The sequence below is a fragment of the Marmota flaviventris genome, chromosome 7, assembly GCF_047511675.1.
Source record: "Marmota flaviventris isolate mMarFla1 chromosome 7, mMarFla1.hap1, whole genome shotgun sequence".
NCBI lineage: Eukaryota > Metazoa > Chordata > Mammalia > Rodentia > Sciuridae > Marmota > Marmota flaviventris.
The window spans coordinates 41,781,221-41,790,625 of NC_092504.1; the positions used below are offsets into that span (position 1 = coordinate 41,781,221).

The 9,405-nt window shown below is 42.9% G+C and overlaps 1 pseudogene; it reads left to right on the top strand.

The window, feature by feature from the left end:
- Positions 1–7,952: 7,952 nt before the first annotated feature.
- Positions 7,953–8,793, top strand: LOC114093097 (heterogeneous nuclear ribonucleoprotein A1-like; annotated as a pseudogene).
- The last annotated feature ends 612 nt before the right edge of the window (positions 8,794–9,405 follow it).

Below are 9,405 nucleotides of genomic sequence, written 5' to 3' on the forward strand. Positions count from 1 at the left end.
CAGGGCCCTGAAGGCCTCCAGATTTTCTTGTCACCCACTGCTAAGCAGGCCAGATATGTCCTGCCCCTGTCTCTGAACTCTGTGCTCGTCATCTTTCTGTTACTATAAAAAATACCTGAGATAACCAGCTTATAAGGAGAAAAGGTTTATTTTGGCTCACAGTTTTTAGTTCATGACCACTTGCTCCCTTTGCCTTTGGGTGGTAACGAAGCACAACATGGCAGCAGTGTTCACCTCATGGCCTGAACACAAAAGAAGGAGGAAGAGGAAGAGGATAGAATCAATATCCCCTTCAAGGGCTTGCCTCCAATGACCTGAAGACCTCCCACTAGGCTCCACCTCTTAAAGGCTCCACTACCTCTCATAGCTCCAAGCTTAGGACTAAGCCCCTAACACCTCGGCCTTTGGGGGACACTTATCCAAATCACTGGACCCCAACCTCTTCTGCTTCCCCTTGGTCAGCTGTTGGGACAGTTCCTTCATCCTGGTTTGTAACTCTGCCCCACTCTAAGGCCAGGCTCACTTTCACATCCAAGTACCATTCATAAATGGGTCCCTCAGGGGGTGTTAGCACCACCTCCCTCTGTTAACAGAAAGGCACTCCAGACCCTGCCAACAGCAGGATGGGACAGAGCACACAGCTGCCTGCCTCCATTCCAGTAGTGGATGGAGATGTTGTTTAATTACAGGGAATTTGTTTAGAAGCAGCACTCAAAATAGAAGACAGATGTATTCATTCAGAGGTGACAAGTTGTGGTTTTAAGAATCTAGTATCTCTTATAAAAGTCGTGACTGAACCCTTTACAGGCTGGACTCCCACTTCTGTTCAGGCCACTTCTTCCAGGAAGCTTTCTCAGTTGCCTCCCCTCCTCACCCAGCCTCCTTGCCAGAGGAAGTTAGGTGCCTCATTTGTGATTGTCCCAGAGCACCCACTCTTGCCCACGTTGCCCATTCCTTATGCTGAATCGTGATCGCCCATTTGCTTCTGTGGCATTCCCCAGTAGACTGTAAGGTCTATGAGAACAGGGGCTGGGTCTATTTCATCTTTATATGATGTTCTTAGCATCTAGAACAGGACCAAGCACCCAGTGGGACCTCATGAAATACTTATGAAATCAATCAATCAATCAATCAATGGCAGTCATCAATATGAAAAAAAAAAATGGCATCAGTACCAAGCTGGAGTTTTCCCCAATAGTAGCTAGCCTCATCTCTGCTGGGAAGAGTGATGGAACCAGAAACTGGCTGCTTGCAGATTCCCTAGATAAACCTCCATGAATCAGAAACTCCTATACCATGTAGCAATTTCTTCTTTCTTTCATTCATTCATTCATTCATTCATTCATTCATTCATTCTAGCCATTTATTAAGTGCTTCTGTGTGCTGAGGCACTGAAGATTCCACAGTGAATAAGATAATCAAAACTGCTGCCTGCATAGAGCTTATCTTCTGGTAGGAGCAGGAGGGCTTAGAGCAAGCAGCAAGGGACCTGGAGGGAGGGAAGGCAGACAATGATTCGTTCCCTAATTGGTAACATATGCACAGTAAAAGGTCACAGATTAAATGACTTTCAGTTCACCCCAGCTACTTCTCAGAATCGTATAATGGTTAACTTGTCCAGCGGTAGAGTCAGACAGCTTGGAAGCAAGTTCTTAACCTACAATTTACCAGTGAAGGTACCTGTAGGCAACCGACCTGACCTGTCTGAGCCTCAGTTTCCTCGTGGGGTGGTAATAAGAACATTTACTGTCCTGGATCCACACACCTGGCTGTGAGAAGGCCAACCAAGGTTAGTAATGATTATTCCTCAGCACCTGGTAGCTTGGGATGGTCTCCATGCCTCAATTCATAGGCACCATACCAAGATGAAGGTATTGTTTTGATTCTTTAATTTTCACTGACTTGTGCTGTTTTGCTAGGGCGTAACTGGCTTAATTTAGTCCTCTGGCTTGTGAAATATTTGCATGTGATCTTTTGAGTACAGCCTTGGTTCTTAGAGTCCTTGCAGCAGAGAGAGCCACAATCCATAGATTTCAAGAAGGAACCCAGGGTGGGCAGTGGTGGGGGCTGCAGCGTGAGGATGCTACTTGGGTTCTGGCCATTGACTCTGTCATGGAAGTCCTGGAGGTAATTTCCCCTTATTATTGAACTTGAAACAGCTAGGGTAAATAAAGCAGATTTTAATCAACTGCATTATAAACAAAAGGCACAGATGGCAGGGAGAGATTGACTGACAACAGCAAAGTCCCCGAGGCTCTCTTGAACACCCCTGGGGGGGGGGAGAAACACTGAGGCCCCCTCCTTTGTTTTGTTCTTGGCATTTATGAATTCCAGGAACTCCTTTTCTTCAAGTACAGAGCTGCCATCAACAGGATGTTAGGAGGTGAATGCTCTTCCAAGCCACAGAGAAAACACTCTCACTTAGGATCTGAATAGGTCAAGGGGCCATCGGCCATCCAAAGGGCCAGGGTTTACATGAACTGAACAAATGGAGGTTGAGGGAGGACAGCTGGAATAACAAGGAAGAAATAAGAAAGAACAACGAGAGAAGCTTCATAAATCTTAAAATCAAGATTCAGCGTTGCGTTAACGTCAGGGTCACTGCTGTTTGTGGGGTCACCTGAAGCAAACAAGACCAGTCATATTGCTGGATCCTGACGCTAATTTTTAACCACAGTGAAATGACTGAAGGTGAAGCAGAGTCCTTTTCCAAGACTTCAAGAAGTGGAGTTAAACTGGGCGATGGGGCGCATGCATGTAACCCAGTAAAGGTACCTTTGGCAACCTACCTGACCTGTGCTCGGGAGGCTGAGGCAAGAGGATCGGGAGTTCAAAGTCAGCCTCAGCAACTCAGCAAGGCCCTAAGCAACTCAGCAAGAAACCTGTCTCCAAATAAAATACTTTTTAAAAAGAGGCTGGGGATGTGGCACAGTGGTTAAGCACCCTTGGGTTCAATCCCAGTACCAAAACTAAAACAAAGACAAACAAACAAAATGTGGTACGAAGACAGTCTATCCCATGCATGCCACAAGATCTGTGGATGTTTCCAACCTGGAAAACTTGGAGAGAGGTGGACCTAGGTAGAAATGAGCGCCAAGGTGGAAAGAACTGAACTGAATGCTGACATGGGGACAAACTGGATCCTCTGGGCTATCCGAGACCGACGGGGTCAGTGAGAACAAACTTTCCAAAGGACTTGTTGCGTGTAACTCCTGTGAGTTAGAGAAACAATAGTACACAGCCAGGCCGTGGTTCTCAAAGTGTGGCCCTGGGACCCTAGAGAGGGTGCCTAGATCCTTCCAGGGGGGTCTGCAGGGTCACAGCTATTTGCATCATAATACGAAGGTATTCTTGGCCTTTTTCAGTCTTGCTTTTTTTGTACTCAAACAGTGGAGTTTTCCAGAGACTATATGACATGTGATATCACAACAGACTGAATGAAGAAGCAAATTTGAGAATCCAGCTGGCTTCTGTCAAGTCAGACATTAAAGAGATTTGCAAAAAAAAAAAAAAAAAAATGTAGAGCAATGTGATTCTTTGAGTGAGTTGGGTTTTTTTTTTTAAGTTTTTGAAAATAGCTATTTTCATAAAAAATGTTTTATGTAAACACGAGCTTATTATTGGTATTCCTAAATAAATAAATAAGCACTTAATTTTTTTTTCATCCTAGATTTCTAAAACAGCAAATTCTCATAGACAAAACTCATCAACAAAAGCTTTTGGGGGTCTCCAGTTATTTTCAGAGTGTGGAGAGTCCTGAGACCAAAAAAGTATGAGAACTATGCATTTAGAGGTTTGAAGAGTGTGACGCTTTTTCTCAGTGTTAGGAGCAGAATAGAATAAGCCCCAATATTTGTCTGTAACCCCTGGTTTCCTGGTTTTTCCTGGTTTCCTTTAAAATTTTAAAGAAAAGGACATTTTAAAGGAAACCAGGAAAAAGAACACAGGGAACAGGCCCTGTGTCTGAGGCCAATGGAGCAAGCCTTCCCAGCTATCTTTACTCAGGTAAAGGATTTTGGCTGGACCACAAAGATGGTCTTGGGGAAAGCCCGATTTTGATGAATGCAATGGAGTCGGAGATAATGCTGTATCAGAGAGCTGGCTCATGGCCTACCTCTGCCTGGCCAAGTCCTTTCACGCCCAGGGAAAGATGCTCTGCTAAGAGCAGCAGTGAGGAAGTATCTCTCACAGGCCGTGGGACAAGACTTCACAGTAGAGAAAGGCAAGTTCCAACACAGACCCAGCTGACCACTGCTGTAACAGCCTTGGCCATCATTGGCAACCAGGCCCAAGTTCATTTGGTGTTTAAAATAATAATAATAATAAGAGCTGTGGTGGTGCAGCCTGCCTGTGTGCAAGGGAGCTCTCCCACATAGTTCACTCCATAGTCATGCAGAAACTCTGTGCCTAATTGTCCAGGGGAAGACCCAGCTGACAGCTGATTTCCTCAGCCCCAGTCTGGTGCCAGCTGGGTGGCTCTGCTCTTTACACACAGGGATGGGATCCCAGGCCAGCTCGCAGCCTCTGCTTCCAGCTCAGTGGGTTGGAGGCTCTGACCTTTTTTTTTTTTTTTTTTTGGTCTTTTGTCAGAAGGTCCTGCCCCTGGCCCTTCCAGGGTGAGCCTCTGCCAGAGAAATAAAGCAAGGGTGGGACTGAGATCTCAGAAAACCCTGGAGAACAGAAAATGGATCAACAAGCTAGATTTTATGGGGCTTTTCATTCACACAAGGGTAACACACTACTCATTTGAATTGTTCAGAAAAACAAAGGGAAGGTGTTTTTCAAGGATTGTGCACATTGGCCCATGAATTAGCCAATCCAGGAAATGGTTGAAGGGAGCAGGCTAATGAATTCAGGGCTTGTTCTTTTGGTTAATGAAGTAATTAGTTGCTGTATTTATATTCCACCTTCTCAAAAGAATTCAAGTTCACTTATAAAAATACACAACAAAATCATTGAAACTGAGGAAGGTAAGCAGATTGTTTTTCAAATAACATGAACTCTCACATTTGATAAAAAAAAAAAGAAAAAAAGGACAAAGGAAAACATGGGTTTCCACTGGAGGAAGGTGCTCAGCTCCTACAACAATCACTAACATCTCCACGGAACCAAGAACGTGGATCAGGAAACTCTCAGTAAAACCAGAGAGAGAGCTGACTTACCATATGCGGACACATTTACATATAGGTTGAAGTCTTAATAATAGATTCTTTAAAAAAAAAATCCCAAATATCTTAACCCTTAATTTGAAAAAAATTAAAGGATTCATCTAAAATAGATAAATATATGAGTCCATTAGGTCCAGAGTCAATAATGTTAGAAATAGAAAATAAGAAGACACTGGAAGTAAGGTCCGTGCACAAATCATGTGTAGAAAGAAGGCTTTGAGGGTTCCAGCACCCAGCACGAGGAAAAGAGCACGATAAGCCACATATTTCTTGAGGTTCATTAGATAAAAACAGACCATCCCTCAGTACCTGGTGTCACGTAGGTAAACCTCAAAGCCAGGAAGCTGAGAGGTTCAACTGTCTTATTGAAGGACCTTTTTTTTTTTTTTTCCTTTTGCCTGAAATGATTGAGTGCCCTTTGTTCCTGATTACACACAGGTGACTTTAAGAACTTAGTAAAGCATGAAAATAATTATTCCACCAAGTAGTGATCATCAGATGCGGATATATGGTTTCCCCCTTCCTTCTCACTCATAGTATTTGTAACACTAATCTCCTACGTCCATTCCTTTATTTATTTTAATAAAAGAATAGAAAAGCTATTAGAAGGAATAGGAAAAGGGAAAAAGGGAAAGCTCACTAAGGAAAGAGTGGATGCTCTTGGAGAGGAGAAGGACCTAATCTCCTCCATTTCGATGGAATCTGGTAAGAAAGAAAAGTCTGTGGGGAAAGAAAAATATACTATTGAAATGTAGGGTGTTATTTGAACCAATATTAAGAACTTTAAGCCTGTAATCCCAGCAGCTTAGGAGCCTGAGGCAGGAGGATGGTGAGTTCAAAGACAACCTCAGCAACTTAGCAAGGCCCTAAGCAATTCCGCAAGATCCTGTTCCTAAGTAAAACATAAAAAGGATCGGGGATGTGGCTCTGTGGTTAAATGTCCCGGAGTTCAATCCCCAGTGCAAAAGAAAGAAAGAAAGAAAAAAAAAAAAGAACTGTAGAGCCAGGAAGGTTTGCGCTGAAGTGTTGGTTTTGGCTTGTTGGCTGTGCTCTCTCAGGTGATCTACTTAACTCCCCTGAGACCTTTACTATCATCTATAAAATGTGTCTGTAACATAGTCTATCTCACTGGACTGCCATGAGGATTAACAATGCATGTAAAATATTTAGCAGATTTGTGTGTGTCATAGCGGTGTTAGCTTTCCATTACTGTAACAAATACCTGAAATACTTCAGCTTAAAAAAGAAAAGAAATTTAACTCACAGTTTCAGAGGTTTCAGTCCATGGTCACTTGGCCCTAATGTTTTGGACCTGTGGCAGCACAGAGCATTATCGCAGGAGGGCACAGTAGAGGAGGCCTGTTCATTCATGGTGGACAGGGACCAGAGAGAGAGAGAGAGAGAGAGAGAGAGAGAGAGAGAGGAAGGGGCAGGGGTCCCAAGGTCTCCTTCAAGGATATTCCCCTAAGACCTAACTTCCTCTAAGTAGGCCCCACTCCTTAAAGTTTGAATCATTTTCCAATAATGCCCTGGGTTGGGGACCATGGCTTTAACATATGGGATTTTGGAGGACATTTCAGATCCAAACTATAGCAATAGGCATTGAATAAACATTAGGTCATGATCCAAAGTACATCTTCTACAAAGATCCTCACTGTAGCCCTATTAATAAAGAGAGCCCTTATTCTTACCTTATTCTGTGGACTGAGAGACATAATTTGCCTAGCACCCAGAAAATCCTTTGATGAAGAGAAGAACTACCTATGTGATCTAAATAAGTGAGCTACTCTGAAGGTCCTGTGATTCTATCATTAGAGATTCATTCCCTTGCATTTAATCTCTTTCTCCAAATGTGGATAATAACCCAAGAGTGACAACACATTAAGAGTTTATAGTTTTAGGGGGCAAGCGGGATACGTACCAAAGTACATATTGTACAACTAGAATGTAATAATCTGTTTTGCTATCATTGGATTTATTATGGTTAATTTCTATTAATGATAAGGAATAATAGTCGCTCATTTATAGCAGTGATATACATTTAAAAAATAAATATACTTGAGTTTTAACGCTGGTTGACTTAAATCAGAACATAAGTTTTAAAAAGGCAATTGGTGAATGGAAATGGCAACAATTATAATGGCCGTGTCTGAATATATGCAGTTTTGAAATTGCTCTTTTATGGGGTTAATAGTTAAGCATGGACCTGTCCTATGAGATTTTATCTGAGGTGGCTTCTGCTTAAGATTCCAGGGTCTCTCCTCAACATTTCCCAGGCTCTAGTTACACAGAACTGCTTGCTGTTTCCCTTTTGTTTTGTTTTGTTTTTTCCTATATAAGCTAGTTCTACTAATTGGAAAGCTCGTCCCTTCCTTCCCTTCTTGACAAATGAACTCCTGTGAGTCTGCTCTGGAGACCCCAGGTGACAGTCCCTCGCAGCCATTCTCACCAAGTAAACAGAGTGGATCTCTTGTCTGTGGGTCTCTTAGAGCACCTCGCTCTGCTCCGTCAGAACAGTCCTATGGGAGTATGACTTCTCCTAGGGACCCTGCTCCTCTAAATAACCATCTCAGGATACATTCATTAGCTTACTCCTTCTGTCCTGGGCACCGAGAAAGCATCATTAAGGTCTCTCTTCCTCCTGTCGTCAAGTCTGAATCAGAGTCCCCTTAACAGGCCAAACGGCTGCAGAAGCTATTCATTGAAGGGCTGAGCTTTGAAACAACTGATGAGAATCTGAGAAGACGTTTTGAGCCCTGGGGAACACTCACAGACTGTGTGGTTATGAGAGACCCAAACACCAAGCGCTCTAGGACTTTGGTTTGTCCCTCATGCCACCATGGAGGGAGTGGATGCAGCCATGAATGCAGGACACACAAGGTGGATGGACCGTTGTGGAACCAGAAAGAGCTGTTTCAAGAGAAGATTCGCAAAGACCAGGGGCCCACTTTTTAATCGTGAAAAAGATCATCATCGGAGGCATTAGAGAAGACACTAAAGAATGTCACCTACGAGATTATTTTGAACAGTTTAGGAAAATTGAAGTTATTGAAATCATGACTGACGGAAGCAGTGGAAAGAAGAGGGGCTTTGCTTCGCTAACTTTTGATGACCATGATTCTGTGGATAAGGTTGTCTTTCAGAAATGCTGTACTGGGAAGGGCCACAGCTGTGAAGTGAGGAAAGCCCTCACAAAGAGATGGCTGGTGCTTCATCCAGCCAAAGAGGTTGAAGTGGTTCTGGAAACTTTGGTGGTGGTGGTGGTGGTGGTGAAGGTGGTATTGGTGAAAATGACAATTTTGGTCATACAGGAAATTTTGGTGGTGGTGGTGGCTTTGGTGGTAACCAAAGATGATGGTGGTGGTGTTGGATATGGTGCCCGTGGGGATGGCTACAATGGATTTGGTCATGACCGAAGCAATTTGAGAGGTGGTGGAAGCTACAATGATTTTGGCAATTAAACAATCAGTCATCAAATGTTGGACCCATGGAGAGTGGAAATTTTGGAGACAGACGCTCTGGACCTTTTGGTGGTGGAGACCAATACTTTGCCAAACCACGAAACCAAGGTGACCATGGCGCTCCCAGCAGCAGCAGTAGCTATGGCAGTGGCAGAAGGTTTTAATCCTGCCAGGAAACAAAGCCTAGCAGCAGAGGAGAGCCAGGAAGTGACAGGGAAGCTACAGGTTACAACAGATTTGTGAACTCAGCCAAGCGCAGTGGTGGCTGGGCCAAGCTGCTACAAAGAAGACATGGTTCAGACAATACTCCTGGGTATGGGCAAAAAGACTCGAGGACTGTATTTGTGACTAATTTATAACAGGTTACTTCAGTTTCTGTTCCATGGAAAGTATAAAGCATTCCAACAAAGGGCTTTAACATAAAAAAAAAAATTTTGCACCCATGCTGTTGATTGCTAAATGTAATATTTGATCACAATGCTGAATAAATGTGTCATTCTTAGAAATAAAAAATAAATAACAGTCTCATTTTTAAGTGCATAGTTTGTGTTTATATTATCAAACTTTTGATTTTCATGTCTTCTGTATTCTTTCCAATTTGTGTACTTTTAATCTAATAGTAAATAAAGATCTGTAACATTATTATGAATAATTGTAAAGTTCTCATTATAACTTGACATGTTTTGATTTCTTAGTTTTTACAACATATTATTTGTGGCTTACAAGTTCACAATCATATCGTCTTTTTGTTTGCTTGTGATCATGTCCTGAGTATC